This window comes from Podarcis tiliguerta, assembly GCF_965153285.1.
Source record: "Podarcis tiliguerta genome assembly, chromosome: 2".
NCBI lineage: Eukaryota > Metazoa > Chordata > Lepidosauria > Squamata > Lacertidae > Podarcis > Podarcis tiliguerta.
Window position 1 is genome coordinate 20,438,205 of NC_139535.1, and position 16,329 is coordinate 20,454,533.

The 16,329-nt window shown below is 50.5% G+C and overlaps 1 protein-coding gene and 1 long non-coding RNA gene across 6 annotated transcripts in view; one reads left to right on the top strand and one right to left on the bottom strand.

Moving 5' to 3' along the window:
* The first annotated feature begins 1,705 nt into the window (after positions 1-1,705).
* LOC310670654 (G-protein coupled receptor 22-like) overlaps positions 1,706-16,329 on the top strand; it is a 56,472-nt gene continuing 41,848 nt past the window's right edge. The window contains exons 1-2 of one of the 5 annotated variants that reach the window (XR_014507602.1): positions 1,707-2,891; positions 3,224-3,490. The gene's annotated coding sequence lies outside the window, so the exon portion shown is untranslated. Of the gene's footprint in view, positions 3,143-3,168; positions 3,491-16,329 lie in introns of those variants that run through there. The other 4 variants (XR_014507601.1, XM_083426286.1, XR_014507603.1 and 1 more) reach the window with 4 other exon arrangements.
* Positions 9,315-11,463, bottom strand: LOC310672514. The gene is made up of 2 exons (XR_014508633.1): positions 11,217-11,463; positions 9,315-9,949 (listed from the first exon to the last, which is right to left on the bottom strand). It is a non-coding gene; the product is annotated as an uncharacterized lncRNA (long non-coding RNA).

Below are 16,329 nucleotides of genomic sequence, written 5' to 3' on the forward strand. Positions count from 1 at the left end.
ATCTCCAGTTAGTAGTAGTAGTAGTAATAATAATAATAATAATAATAATAATAATAATAATAATTTATACCCCGCCCATCTGGCTGGGCTTCTCCAGCCACTCCGGGCGGCTTCCAACGGAATAAAAAAATACAATAACCTATTAAACATTAAAAGCTTCCCTAAACAGGGCTGCCTTCAGATGTCTTCTAAAAGTCTGGTAGTTGTTTTTTTCTTTGATATCTGGTGGGAGGGCGTTCCACAGGGCGGGTGCCACTACCGAGAAGGCCCTCTGCCTGGTTCCCTGTAATTTGGCTTCTTGCAATGAGGGAACCGCCAGAAGGCCCTCGGCGCTGGACCTCAGTGTCCGGGCAGAACGATGGGTGTGGAGGCGCTCCTTCAGGTATACTAGACCGAAGCCGTTTAGGGCTTTAAAGGTCAGCACCAACCCTTTGAATTGTGCTCGGAAACATACTGGGAGCCAGTGTAGGTCTTTCAAGACCGGTGTTATATGGTCTCGGCGGCCGCTTCCAGTTACCAGTTTAGCATTCTGGATTAGTTGTAGTTTCTGGGTCACCTTCAAAGGTAGCCCCACATAGAGTGCATTGCAGTAGTCCAAGCGGGAGATAACTAGAGAATGCACCACTCTGGAGAGACAGTCTGCGGGCAGGTAGGGTCTCAGCCTGCTTACCAGATGGACCTGATAAATAGCTGTCCTGGACACAGAACTGACCTGCACCTCCATGGACAGCTGTGAGTCCAAAATGACTCCCAGGCTGTTCACCTGGTCCTTCAGGGGCACAGTTACCCCATTCAGGACCCCATTCTGGGGTAGGGGAGACGACTGCCTGAAACCCTGGAGAGCTGCTGCCAGTCAGTGTTGACAATACTGAGCCAGATGGGCCAATGGTCTGACTCGGTATAAGACAGCTTCATATGACCCTGTGTGCATGCCTTCCTGGCAGCAGACCCACTGTCTTACATGAGGTCTGCATACACCCCAGCTCACAGATCTCCCTCCAGGGCTGGCAGATCCAGCCTCCAAGGAGCGTGCTGCAGCTGTTGCTGCCACTGCGGCAGCCACTGCCGCCGCCACAGCAGCAAAGGGTGATGCATTCTCTGGAGGCAGGATCTGCTGCCCCTGCGGAACCTGCCGCCCGAGGCAGCAGCCTCACCATACCTCAAGGGTGGGCCGGCCCTGTCTCCCTCTCACTGGCCCTGTTTGTCTGTCTCTAAAACAGCAGTTTCATCTCACACCCAAAGCTTTGATCAGCACCCCACTCTGGTGCTAGGTGGAGGGGAGGGAAGAAGGAAGCTGCAATACCTTTCAAATTGTGATGCAGAAGGTGGGGAGCTGTTCTGCAGCCTGAGGGTCACCTTCCCTCTTGGGCAACCGTGCCAGTGGTGGGGAGACTCTTGGGGAGCTAGACCTGGAGTTCCTGCTCTGGTGGGTTTTACTTCCCTAACATTCCAACCATGCAATTCTCCCATGAACATAATAAGGTGCCAGAAGCCATTCTGGGCCATGAACGAGGTTGTTCACTCACCACAGCATCGCAAAGCATCAAGTTGTTGGCATCTGTCTGTCTCGGGGGACAATGGAAGAGTGTGCCTTTGCAGGTGAAGTCAAACTGTTCGAAGGCTGCAGAGGCCGATACAGGAGAGACATGTTTTGCTGCAGCTGGGGCAGATAAAGGCGTCCGGTTCTGCTGTTGCAGATGCAACACGGTGTTTCTTCTCTCTGTGTTTCTCCCCAGGAATCCTTCCTCCTCTGGTCATTGCTATGGATGCATGACCTGCGGCTACCTGCAAGGGATCCCCCACAGGGTGGGGTAGATGTTGCCAGTCTTCATGCCATGTTTGCTGACGTCTTTGTAACGCAGAGTTGGACTGCCAACAGGCCTGGTGCCTGAAGCCCCACAGAGCATGTCCTTGGGGATCCTGGCATCTTCCATTCTGTGGAGAAGACCAAGCCTGTGTAGATGTCGCTATGACAGGAGAACAAACATGCTGGGAAGGTGGGCTTGGAAAAGCGCGTCTTTGTTTGAAACTGCCCATGCGATGCCCAAAACCTTCCTGACGAAGCACATGTGGAAGGCATTGAGGCGCCGCTCCTGGCGGCTGAAAGTTGCTCACGACTCGCTTCCATAAAGCAGCATGCTCAACACGCAGGCGAGGTAGACATTTGTCTTGGTATTGGACGTTGGCATCACGTTCTCCTATACCCTTTTGGGGAGGCGAGCCATTGCCATAGCTGCTGGCTCTCCCAAATCAGTACAGTGGTACCTCGGGTTAAGTACTTATTTCGTTCCAGAGGTCCGTTCTTAACCTGAAACTGTTCTTAACCTGAAGCACCACTTTAGATAATGGGGCCTCCCGCTGCCACCGGAGCACAATTTCTGTTCTCATCCTGAATCAAAGTTCTTAACCCGAGGTACTATTTCTGGGTTAGCGGAGTCTGTAACCTGAAGCGTCTGTAACCCGAGGTACCACTGTATTCCGAATAGGGTTGCAGCTTCAGCAAGCTGGTGGTGATCTCCGCAAAGCCACACAAATTCGTACCCAGGCCTAGCAATTTTTTATAGGCATGTATTGCATGTACAGTCCGCCTCTTCTCCAAGGAGTTCTAGACCAGGTTCTCAACCACCCTGTGAGGTAGACAAGTTAAGCGGCCCAGAGTTCCCCGTGGAGGAGCTTCAGAGCTCTCCACTCCTTTTAGGACGCAGCGCTGAATTGCTTCGGCGGAAGAAGAGCGGGGGCTTTTCTGCTGAGTTGCTCAGGGGGGTCACACTTCCTCTCGCTCCCTACCGGAAGAGAAGGCCTTAGAGGGCCGCTCGCGGGTCTGCGACCAAGCGCCCCGCGGAGCAGCATTAAGAATGGCTACCTCTATCTGTCCAGGGCGAAAGAACGGCGTCAGTTTCCTATATCCGCGAGCGCTCCCTGCAGGTGGAGAGGGCGGCGGGGCAGCGCCCTTGGGCCCTCCCTCGCCCTGTGGCTGCGCGGAGAGGGCAGGAGCTGGCGAGGAGCAGCAGCAGCAGCAGCAGCAGCACGTGCCAAGCCCCTCCTTCCCTCGCGCCGCTGCGCGCCATCCAGCCCGGACCGTGGGAGCTGCCGGCTGTTGGCAAGAAAGGCGCGAGGCTCTCTGCGGCGACGGCGCGCCCAGGTTCGTCCTGCTGCGAAGCGCGAAGGAGGTTTTTTTTTGCGCGCGCGCGTTTTTTAATGTTTTGCGCTCTCTCACGCGCAGCTCTCCAGATGTGCAGGCAGGCAGCGGCGCGCGGCGCGGCCACGAGCCTGTCGCCGGCTGCACAGGCTGGGCCAGGAGGGAGAGAAAGCAGCGGAGCCCGCCGAGCTGGAGGGTGGCGCTGGGGGGAGGAGGAGGAGGATGCGAAGCGGCAGTGCTGCTGACGGGGATGATGGCGAGCAGCAGCTCCTGGGCAGCCGCACGGAGATGCCGCAGCCGGGCTTGCGCCTTCGCCTCCGCCGCCGCTGAGATACGAGCCGTCGGCCCCAGGTGAGCGCCCCCGCTGCTCCGGGGACGGGCGCGGGAGGCAGCAGGGACGTCCGCGGCCGCAAAGGCGGGCCAGGCCGGGGCTGCAAATCCCCAAGAGTTCCAGACGGGATAACGAGCCCGGTTGGAGGGTGGAAGGTGGCCGGGAGAGAAGGAGGGACGCTCCCCACCCCCCGGACTGGCTTAGGAGAAAGGCAGGGGGTCAGCGCGCAAGGAACGTCCCTCGTCAGGAGGCTGCTTTCTTGGGGGGGGGGGACAAGCTTAGGCGGGAGGAGAACGGTGCCCGCTGGAGAGAGAGAGACGCTTTCTGCACATGCTCCGAGGCACCATGGCCTCGGGGAGAGCCTCGTGTTTGTAAACAGGTGCCCGAGCTCAGGCGAAGTCTTGCCCTTGCGCAAAGAGCGGGGGGCAGACGCCGCTGCTACCTCTACCCGCCACCCACCCACCTGCTGTCCCCCTTTTCGCGCCAAGCTGGCCTCGTCGTCGGGGCTTCCCAGCAGAGCTCTGGCTTTCCTCCGTCGAGGGAGTAGCCCTGGAAGGCGAGGAGCTGCGGGCCGGCTGGCAGCAGTCCTAGCCGGGAAGCAGCTCTGGGCTTCTTCCCCGCTGACCTTGGGAAGCGACCTGCGGCTGCGGCTTTCTGCGCGAGCGGGGAGGGCAGCCGGGCAGGTTGGGCAGCAGGAGCGGGGGCGGCGGCGCGTTGCCCTCTAAGGTGGACCTGGCTCCGTCCCGGCTGGGCCGGCGTCGGGCACTCGGGACTTACGAGGGAGGATTGGGGGGGGGGGGAGCCCGCCCGCGCTTTTTGCTTGTTTGTTTGCCTGGAAGGAGGAAGGGGCGGGTTAAAAGCCGGGACCGAGGAGAGAGGGGAGGCGGTGGGGGTGTCGTGACTTCAGGGCAGTCGAGGGGGCGGAGTGGCAGCTTAGCTTGGGATTCCTGGGCCTCCTCTGGAAGGGATGGGAGAAGGTAGGTTTGGAGCGAGTCGGGTCTCCTTCGAAGGAAGTAGCAGCCTGGATTCTTGGCTAGGTGCTATGGGCCCTCCCCTATAAAATTGATGGGCATTGCCCTAAAGTTGATGGGCATTGCCATTCAAACGGTGTGGATGCACCCCATCATGTGGTCGATTACGCAGGGCGGGGTTTACCTGCCACCTCCCCAATATTTATCCAAGTTGGCACCCCTGGCTGTGAGGCAATCTCGGAAGCCTTTAATTTTTGAGGTGGAGAGATTTCCACTCTTTGAGGGAGGAGGGAAATGGGGGCCAATGAGACTCCCTCATCCTCTGAAGGGAGCAGATGAGGATTGGGTTGGAGGTGCCAGACTAGCTGGAAACCCCTTGGCAAACCTGGCCTGCCACCTTATAGGTGCCAGTGACTCTCTGCCCCATAGTCCTTGCCATTCCCCCCTTCATGCAGGGGCCAAGATTCTGCCCAGGGGTTTGTTCCACATAGCACATATACGGAAAAAGGTAAAAGGCGGATCTACACGGATCCTCGTGAATTCATATGATTTTTTCATTCAAATTAAATAAAACCACCATGATACTGTAGACCATGTCTTACTCTGTAGAAAGCATCAAAAAAATCACGCATCCACTGTTTCGGGGGGGCGCAGAGGCGCAAAAACATGGTTAAAAAACACGGATCCTCATGGATCCTCATGATTTTTCCACTAGATCAGCCCAAAGTCACCATCAGATCAAAGATCATGGCCAGCAGCACAGCATCCACCACAAAAATCACGGATCCACGGCTTCCTGGCCACTCCGTGGCCCAAAAACGTGGTTTTGAAGCACGGATCCTCATGGATCCTCACGCTTTTTGCATTGGGCCAACCCAAACTCACTGTCAAATCACACATCATTCCCAGGGGCACAGACTGCACCACAAAAATCACGGATCCATGGCTTCCATGCCACTCCATGACCCAAAAACGTGGTTCCGAAGCATGGATCCTCATGGATCCTCATGATTTTTGCACTAGATCAGCCCAAAGTCACCATCAGATCAAACATCATGGCCAGCAGCACAGCATGCAACACAAAAGTCACGGATCCACGGCTTCCTGGCAAAACCGTGGACCAAAAACATGGTTTTGAAGCACGGATCCTCATGGATCCTCACACTTTTAGCATTGGGCAAATCCAAAGTCATCATCAAATCACACATCATGTCCAGGGGCACTGCCTGCACCTCAAAAAACTCGGATCCACTGCTTCCTGGCCACTCCGTGGCCCAAAAACGTGGTTTTGAATCATGGATCCTCATGGATCCTCACGCTTTTCGCATTGGGCCAACACAAACTCACCGTCAGATCACACATCATGGCCAGCAGCACAGCATGCAACACAAAAATCACGGATCCGCGGCTTCCTGGCAACTCCATAGCCCCAAAACATGGTTTTGAAGCACGGATCCTCATGAATCCTCATGATTTTTGCATTAGATCAGCCCAAACTCACTGTCAAATTACATATCATGTCCAGGGGCATAGCCTGCACCACAAAAATCACGGATCCACGGCTTCCTGGCCATACCGTGGACCAAAAACGTGGTTTCGAAGCATGAATCTTCATGGATCATCACACTTTTTGCATTGGGGAACCCCAAATTCACCCTTTATTCAAATATCTTGTACATAACCACAGATCTGACCACAAACATCATGGATCTACTGCTTCATGGCTCTGGCCAGATGCTACCCTGGATATATTGACCAATTTTTAGGTGGGTGTGCTGGGATGGAGGAAACGGAGTCGGCTGAATCTCTATCCATTAAAGATGGGCGCCCAATGGCTGGGCCAGAATGATTTCAGTTCGGTTTGCCAGTTCCCAGCTCTTCATGGGGCGCAATAGTCACCTGTAGCTGCCATCAGAAGTCCCTTTGTGATCCTTGATGCGTCTGTCTCTATGGAGGCATTGGTCACAAATGTAGCCAAACTGGAATTTTTGAATCTATGTCAGGTTAGGCAATCAGTACCGTACCTGTCCCTTTCCAACCTAGCCATGGTGATCCATGCAGTAGTCACCTGCAGACTAGACTACTTTAACTTGCTGTACACCTGAGCCGGGGATTGCAGGGTATAAATGTGAGAGAGAGAGAGAGAGAGAGAGAGAGAGAGAGAGATATGCAGGGCTACCCTTTAGACTGCTCCAGAAACTCCAAATGGCCCAAAATTGAGATGCATGAGTTCTTACATGGACTTTGTGGAGAGCCCACATTCAGTTGGTTGTTCATCAGCTGGATTGGCTCCAGGTGGAGTATCGAATCAGGTTCAATGTTTTGGTGCTAATCTTTAAAGCCCTAAACAGGCTGTGACCTTTCTTATCTGTGGGAATTATCTTCCAATACACCCCTCATGAATGTGACGCTCATCTAACAGCAACCTACTGGTGGTCCCTGGATCCAGCTGTCCTCAACCAGAGCCAGAGCCTTTTTGGTGGAACGCTTTGTCTAATGAGACCAGGGCTCAGTGCAATCTATCTCAGTTCTCTCACATGTCATGGTGAGTGGGCTTGCACATTCCTATGACCCTTGTGAGCGAAGCCATTGGGAATCTTGTACTCCCAGCAGGGTCACCCAAGGTGGTAAGGTCAAAGAAAATTAAATATGCTCAGAGTCCTGTAGTGATTTCATGCTCTTTATTGCAGCTTGTAAAACAGTGACTGAATTTCCCCCCAAACCTCAGGCTTTTATATACATTTTTTACACAATGAGTCCCGTCTGACTGGCTGATTCTGCTTCCCTCCTGGAGCCTGACTGGTCTTTTCCTGCAAGCCAATCAGTTCTTGCATTCTAGGATCCTACTTGCCTATTCTTCTAGGATCCAAGCTTAGTACATAACAGGGAAGGAGCTAGACAAAGAATGATCCAAGAAGTCCTCAACGGCAGAACAGGCGGGTGATAACAAGCAGTGTGTTACAACGGCTCTGAAGGCAGATGAAGGCTGCAGCAGGAATGTGAAGCCCCTAGTCATGAACCGACAGATGGGCGGTCAGTCATTCTGATTCAAGGAATGAGGCAGTTGAGCAGCTCAGCAGCTGTATCCATGACTGAGCAGCCCTTTTTAGGATCCACTATGCTTACCCCGAAAAGGGGAAGGGGCTGGAAACGGTGCCCTAAACATAGTATGCCTCCCATTTTCCCTGACTGGATTACCACGCCCAGGTGGAATCTCTTTTCCCATAGTTTGAATCCATTATTCTGCATCCTAGTCTCTAGAACAGCAGAAAACAAGCTTGCTCCCTCTTCAAGATGATATCCCTTCAAATATTTAAACATGGCTATCATGTCACTCCTTAATCTGCTCTTCTCTAGATTAAACAAATCCAGCTCCCCAAGTCTCTCCTCATAGGGCTTGGATTCCAGACCTTTTACATTTTGGTCACCCTCCTCTGGACATGTTCCAGCTTGACAATATCCTTCTTCAACTGTGGTGCCCAGAACTGGACAGAATCTTTCAGGTGTAGTCTGACCAACCAGAATAGTGTGGTAGCATTCCTTCGCTTGATCTAGACACTATACTCCTATTGATGCAGCCCAGAATTGCATTGGCGTTCTTAGCTGCCGCATCACACTGTTGACTCATATTCAGCTTGTGGTCGACTAAGACTCCCAGATCCCTTTCACAGGTACTGTTGTCAATCCAAGTGTCCCCCACCTGTGCATTTCATTTTTTCTATCCAGGTGTAGTACCTTACATTTCTCCCTATTGAACTCCATATTGTTGGTTTTGGCCCAGCTCTCTAGGCTATTCAGGTCATTTTGAATTTTGACCCTGCCCTCCGGTGTATTAGCAACCCCTCCCAGTTTGCAGTCATTTGCAAATTTGATTAGCACGCCCTCTATTCCATCATCCAAATCATTTATAAAAATATTGAATAGCACCAGGCCCAGGACAGAACCTTGTGGAACCCCAATAGTCATTTTTTTCCAGGATGAAGGTGGAGCCACTGATGAGCACTCTTTGGGTTCAGCCCGTCAACCAATTACAAATCCACCTAACAGTAGCTTTGTCTAGCCCACATTTTACTAGTTTTTTTGCAATAATATCATGGGGGACCTTTTCAAAGGCCTTACTGAAGTCAAGGTAAGCTGGTACAAGGGAAAGCAGGATTGTAATTACCGTAAAAATTACTGATCACTTTGGATCAGCAGTCTCAACCTAACCCGCTATGTGGGGAGAGCCACGTGTTCCTTTGGAAGGCAAGTGGAATACAGTGTGATATACTGACAGCTGTTTTAAAAGATGTAACTGTAACTTAAAATCCAGTATCAGAAAAAAATAAAAATAGATGGTCCCTGTGTGGATAGTCATGTTTGCATGATGGGGTTCTAAAATCAGTCCTGAAAGTAAACTGATTGAGAATGACACACGCATAGCTTTTGCTCTGCCATTAACAAGGTGAGCTGAAGCAAATTCTTGCCTCCCTTTGGGCTTAGCAATATTTCCTACAGCATTCTTGTTGAAGGGCATTGGAGAGTTAGGTGAGGGTCACTTTTCTGTTTTTCCATCAAGCCCCCAGACTTGCTACAGCATCAGCCCCAAACACTCTGTCTCATAACAAAAAATACTCAACGGGGTTAGGGCTGAGGGTAGGGGAAGTACAATCATGATCTTCCAGTCCTCTAGAAGCTGACCATTTTGGTCATGGAGCCAAATATCTGTTCCCAAGTTTAAAGATCTAAACAAGTAAAGAACAAGCTTGCCCTTTACATGCAAAAGCCCTGAAATTCAGCCCATTGGGCAACTGATCATGGGGTTGGGAGGATGTTTATATGTATATGTTTGGATTTCACTGTATTATACCAACCTGTGGAATATGACAGTTCACAGTTTCAAAATCTATTTGGCCACAGTGGATTGACAGTCTGGACACACGAAAACCTCTGGAAGATCTTTTGAATCAATGCCTATGCGAAAGCAGTGGTACCAGTCCTTGCAGTTTCCTTCACAGTAAACCATAGTTAGGTCACCACTGGGCCTCCTGCACCCTTCCTTCAAGAAACATAGTGACCAGCAGCCTTCAAACAAGGAAGGTAAAATATCTGAGCAATAGGTTAGTGTATCCTTCCATCCCTCTGGGCATGATTGAGACACAGTAATGTAACTCTCGTTCAAGATTTGTCTCTTCTTGGGAGGAACAGCATCAATTTCCACTTGAAAATATTTGTCTTGTCCTTCAAAATAGGTTTTCCCACTGTACTGTATTATTTCTTTTGCAATCCAGGGTCTAATGGCAGCCATCCTTTTGTATGAACTGTAATTGGGCAGCAGAAGCAATCAGATGGGCAATGGTACATGTGAAAGGACCGTAGTCACTGGAATTACCTTGCCTGGGTATATCAGTTGGTGCAAAAAATGACCAGCCGCAAAACTGTAGGGATATTTTGAATCCATCTCATACAGACATGCTAAGAAGGATGTTATTGCATCAATCACAGAGTGGTTCAATCCATGTTTGGAATCTAGATAGAGCATGGTCTTCTTTTTAAAAATGATTACTATCAGTATCCAGTGGACTTCTCTGTCATTTACTGGAATAATCAAAACATCTTTCTTCAGCACTCCAAATCTCAAACAGTTCTTCAGAGCTTGCACTGGCAATCTTTGACATATCTGCATGAAGTGGCAAGTACGGTAAGTGGGAAAATTGTTCCATCGTGACCTAGCTCTTTGGCCATGATCACCCTGGAGGCAAGAAAGGCATCTATTATGCGATCATTTATCCAGCTTGATCCTTTCAGTGTGTTTATTTCATAGTCATACACACAGATGTTGCCAACTGAACCCACAAGCCCCATGGTTTGTAGACTGAGTGTGGGGAAGGTACAGTTGTGCCATGGGAGAACTGATGTACAAATCAGTGATTTGTCCAAACACTTCTCACTTTGTGTTGAGAATATGGGGCTGCTATCAAAAGAATCAATATTGGTCACTGTTAAATCCTCTTTCCCACTTTTTGGAGTGGAGGTCATCTCAGGCTGAGTGCTTTCCAGGTGTCTCATAGTCAGTTGGTGACCTTAAGGAGTCAAACCCCTCAGCAGCCTGCAGTGAATCAGATGCTGGGGCTTCTGTTATCTTTTCCTGCAGTCTGGGGAACTTTCTTCCCGATCTACTCTTCTGTCTTTTATTTCACTTCAACTGTGTGAGCTGCAACTGGCAAGGCTTCCCTGGTTCTGGTGGCATGCCGATAGATTTTGTGGCAGCTATAATCTGGTAACAAGTCCTGGATGATGGGTGCGCACACAAAGTCCTGTACGGACTGTGCATGCATGGCAGCCTGTATGGATGCCACGTGTGCGGCAGCCCATATGGTCGCCAGGAGAGCAGCTGCCCATACAGCCTGTATGGCTGCCATGAGAGGGGCTGCCTGTACGGACGGTACACGAGCAGCAGCCTGTACAGTCACCGCGAGAGCAGCTGCCCGTATGGGCCATACGGTCACTGCGAGAGGGGCTGCCTGTACAGTTGCCGCAAGAGCGGCAGCCCACACAGACGCTGCACAAGCGGCAGCCAGTACAGCGACCGTACTGTCACTCTCCCCCCAGCATGGCACCATCACCCCGCTGCCCCTTCGTATGCCCCTGCAGTCAATCAAATGTACTATGAACGATCTGAAGTCATGCTGGGCACAATTCACCACTAATCCTGTTCTTTTTCTAAAAACACGTGGTGGACTCCAGGAAAGCTGTCAACAGGCACCATGATGCCCATGGGCACCACGTTGGAAACCCCCTATTTCAAAGTTTGCACTGACAAAATCTGTTGGCAAGAAAACTTGCAGTTAAACCTCCATTTATAATTACCCCCCCCCCCCAAGCAACCAACTTTTGTCCCAAAACCATTTGTAGCTGAATTGACGCAAGACAGGTGATTGTTTTTCATGGTTACTTTGGTGGTCTCCATCTAGTTGGTTTGATAATTTACATTCACAGGTAAGATCATCACAATCTCTGCCTTGGATATTCTTGAGGTTTAGCAGCGTCAAAATTTCCAGGTGCAGTTCTTCACAGTGGAAGCTATGAATATGAATGTCATTTTAATACAATCTTCTTGCTAATGCAGAACCATTTCAGATAGTGTTTGTATTTCGGTCATTCCATGGACATTGGTGTGATCTTACAATATAATTTGGTGAAGTCCATTTAACAATCATGCCAATCCATGAGGATTAAAGTATTTAATATAGTGTTTGTTCCTTGGCTGTGCTCTGTGGTTTTTGTGGTTCATTCTGTGGTCATATACATCATGTGTGATTTGATAGTGATTTCAGGGTGACCAAACATAAAAAACCTAAGGATCCATGGGGATCTGTGTTTCATGAGAATCTTTTTACAGCATGGCAGTGCCCCAAAGTGATCTGGCCATGAGCAGCATAGGTGGTTGGGTAATGAATATGGGGCGACCCAGAAAACTGTGGAGCCGTAAATTTAAAATATATATATATATTCAATTTTATAAGGATAGGGAAGTACAGAAAGGGAAAAGGGGGAGGGGATAGATAGATAGATTAGAAATTTAAAAGACCTATAAAGATTATCAAATCCTACAAAGTACTACTACTACTATGTCAGGGAACTGCCATCGGAGCTGGTGGCGGAGAGGAGGCTCCAGAGGGATGGTGGAGAGGGTCCTAGCAGGGAGAGAGGTAGCCCATCTGCTGGGGAAGGAAATCAGCGTAACACCAGTGGAGAAGGGGGGCAGATGGGGGAATCGGAGAGGTGGCTCCAGGACTTTTCGCCGGAGACCAGAGGAGAGGGCACGAGTACTCCGCTGCCCACACCCACTTTGCGCAGAAGATTTCCGCGCAGGCAAAGTAGGAGAAGACTGGGCATCAAACAGCTTCTATGCTTCGAAGAGGTTCAAGAAACGGATTCTGCCAGCGACTGAGGCAGCCATGGAACTTAAGGCTGTCCAGACAGAAAGGGCTCAACCAGGCAACCTAGCCAGGAGTAATGGCAACTTACGCACGAGCAAACCCTAGAACCTTTACATACTACTACTACTATATTTGTACCCTGCCCATCTGGCTGGGTTTCCCCAGCCACTCTGGGTGGCTTCCAAAAAAATGAAATAAAACTACATTAAAAAGTCACACATTAAAAACGTCCCTAAACAGGGCTGCTGTCAGATGTCTTCTAAATGTCAGGTAGTTGTTTATCTCTTGTGACATCTAATGGGAGGACATTCCACAGGGCGGGTGCCACTACCAAGAAGGCCCTCTGCCTGGTTCCTTGTCGCTTTGCTTCTCGCAGTGAGGGAACCACCAGAAGGCCCTTGGTGCTGGACATCAGTGTCTGGGCAGAATGATGGGTGTGGAAATGTTCCTTCAGGTCTACTGGGCCAAGGCATTTAGGGCTTTAAAGGTCAGCACCAAAACTTTGAATTGTGCTCGGAAATGTACTGGGAGCCAATGTAAGTCTTTCAGGACATGTGTTATATGGTCTTGGTGGCCACTCCCAGTCACCAGACTAGCTGCCGCGTTCTGGATTAGTTGTAGTTTCCGGGTCACCTTCAAAGGTAGCCCCACGTAGAGCACATTGCAGTAGGCCAAGCGGAAGATAACAAGAGCATGCACCACTCTAGTAAGACAGTCTCCGGGCAGGTAGGGTCTCAGCCTGCGTACCAGATGGAGCTGGTACACAGCTGCCCTGGATACAGAATCGACCTGTGTGTCCATGGACAGCTGTGAGTCCAAAATGACTCCCAGGCTGCGCACCTGGTCCTTCCGAGCTTCAAAACCACATTTTTGGGCCATGGTGTGGCCAGGAAGCCGTGGATTTCAGTTTTTTGTGGTGCAGGCTGTGCCCCTAGCCATGATGTGTGATTTGACAGTGAATTTGGGCTGATCTAGTGCAAAAAGTGTGAGGATCCATGAGGATCCGTGCTTCAAAACCACGTTTTTGGGCCACGGTATGACCGGGAATCCGTGGATCTGTGATTTTTGTGGTGCAGGCTGTGCCCCTGGCGATGATGTGTGATTTGACAGTGAATTTGGGCTGATCTAGTGCAAAAAGTGTGAGGATCCATGAGGATCCATGCTTCAAAACCACGTTTTTGGGCCACGGTATGACCGGGAATCCGTGGATCCGTGATTTTTGTGGTGCAGGCTGTGCCCCTGGCCATGATGTTTGATCTGATGGTGACTTTGGGCTGATCTAGTGCAAAAATAATGAGGATCCATGAGGATCCGTGCTTCAAAAGCACGTTTTTGGGCCATGGAGTGGCCAGGAAGCAGTGGATTTCAGTTTTTTGTTGTGTAGTCTGTGCCCCTACGTATGATATGTGATTTGCCGTTGAGTTTGGGTTGGCCCAATGAAAAAAGCGTTAGGATCCGTGAGGATCCGTGCTTCAAAACCACGTTTTTGGGCCACGGTATGGCCAGGAAGACGTGGATCCATGATTTTTGTTGTGCAGGCTGTGCCCCTGGACATGATGTGTAATTTGACGGTGAGTTTGGGCTGATCTAGTGCAAAAATCATGAGGATCCATGAGGATCCGTGCTTCAAAACCACGTTTTTGGGCCACGGAGTGGCCAGATAACCAGTGATCCGTGATTTTTGTGGTGCAGTCTGTGCCCCTGGACATGATGTGTGATTTGATGGCGAGTTTGGGTTGGCCCAATGCAAAAAGCGTGAGGATCCATGAGGATCCGTGCTTCAAAACCACGTTTTTGGGCCACGGAGTGGCCAGATAACCAGTGATCCGTGATTTTTGTGGTGCAGTCTGTGCCCCTGGACATGATGTGTGATTTGATGGCGAGTTTGGGTTGGCCCAATGCAAAAAGCGTGAGGATCCATGAGGATCCGTGCTTCAAAACTACGTTTTTGGGCCACGGAGTGGCCAGATAACCAGTGATCCGTGATTTTTGTGGTGCAGTCTGTGCCCCTGGACATGATGTGTGATTTGATGGCGAGTTTGGGTTGGCCCAATGCAAAAAGCGTGAGGATCCATGAGGATCCGTGCTTCAAAACCACGTTTCTGGGCCACGGAGTGGCCAGATAACCATGGATCCGTGTTTTCTGTGGTGCAGTCCGTGCCCCTGGACATGATGTGTGATTTGATGGCGAGTTTGGGTTGGCCCAATGCAAAAAGCGTGAGGATCCATGAGGATCCGTGCTTCAAAACCACATTTTTGGGCCACAGAGTGGCCAGATAACCATGGATCCGTGTTTCTTGTGGTGCAGTCTGTGCCCCTAGACATGATGTGTGATTTGATGGTGAGTTTGGGTTTGCCCGATGCAAAAAGCGTGAGGATCCATGAGGATCCGTGCTTCAAAACCACGTTTTTGGGCCACATAGTGGCCAGATAACCATGGATCCGTGTTTTCTGTGGTTCAGTTTGTGCCCCTGGACATGAGGTGTGATTTGATGGCGAGTTTGGGTTGGCCCAATGCAAAAAGCGTGAGGATCCATGAGGATCCGTGCTTCAAAACTATGTTTTTGGGCCACGGAGTGGCCAGATAACCGTGGATCCGTATTTTCTGTGGTTCAGTCTGTGCCCCTGGACATGATGTGTGATTTGATGGTGAGTTTGGCTTGGCCCAATGCAAAAAGCGTGAGGATCCATGAGGATCCGTGCTTCAAAACCACGTTTTTGGGCCACGGAGTGGCCAGATAACCAGTGATCCGTATTTTCTGTGGTGCAGTCTGTGCCCCTGGACATGATGTGTGATTTGATGGCGAGTTTGGGTTGGCCCAATGCAAAAAGCGTGAGGATCCATGAGGATCCGTGCTTCAAAACCACGTTTCTGGGCCATGGAGTGGCCAGATAACCATGGATCCGTGTTTTCTGTGGTGCAGTCCGTGCCCCTGGACATGATGTGTGATTTGATGGTGAGTTTGGGTTGGCCCAATGCAAAATGTGTGAGGATCCGTGAGGATCCGTGCTTCAAAACCACGTTTTTGGGCCACGGTATGGCCAGGAAGACGTGGATCCATGATTTTTGTTGTGCAGGCTGTGCCCCTGGACATGATGTGTAATTTGACGGTGAGTTTGGGCTGATCTAGTGCAAAAATCATGAGGATCCATGAGGATCCGTGCTTCAAAACCACGTTTTTGGGCCACGGAGTGGCCAGATAACCAGTGATCCGTGATTTTTGTGGTGCAGTCTGTGCCCCTGGACATGATGTGTGATTTGATGGCGAGTTTGGGTTGGCCCAATGCAAAAAGCGTGAGGATCCATGAGGATCCGTGCTTCAAAACCACATTTTTGGGCCACAGAGTGGCCAGATAACCATGGATCCGTGTTTCTTGTGGTGCAGTCTGTGCCCCTAGACATGATGTGTGATTTGATGGTGAGTTTGGGTTTGCCCGATGCAAAAAGCGTGAGGATCCATGAGGATCCGTGCTTCAAAACCACGTTTTTGGGCCACATAGTGGCCAGATAACCATGGATCCGTGTTTTCTGTGGTTCAGTTTGTGCCCCTGGACATGAGGTGTGATTTGATGGCGAGTTTGGGTTGGCCCAATGCAAAAAGCGTGAGGATCCATGAGGATCCGTGCTTCAAAACTATGTTTTTGGGCCACGGAGTGGCCAGATAACCGTGGATCCGTATTTTCTGTGGTTCAGTCTGTGCCCCTGGACATGATGTGTGATTTGATGGTGAGTTTGGGTTGGCCCAATGCAAAAAGCGTGAGGATCCATGAGGATCCGTGCTTCAAAACCACGTTTTTGGGCCACGGAGTGGCCAGATAACCAGTGATCCGTATTTTCTGTGGTGCAGTCTGTGCCCCTGGACATGATGTGTGATTTGATGGCGAGTTTGGGTTGGCCCAATGCAAAAAGCGTGAGGATCCATGAGGATCCGTGCTTCAAAACCACGTTTCTGGGCCATGGAGTGG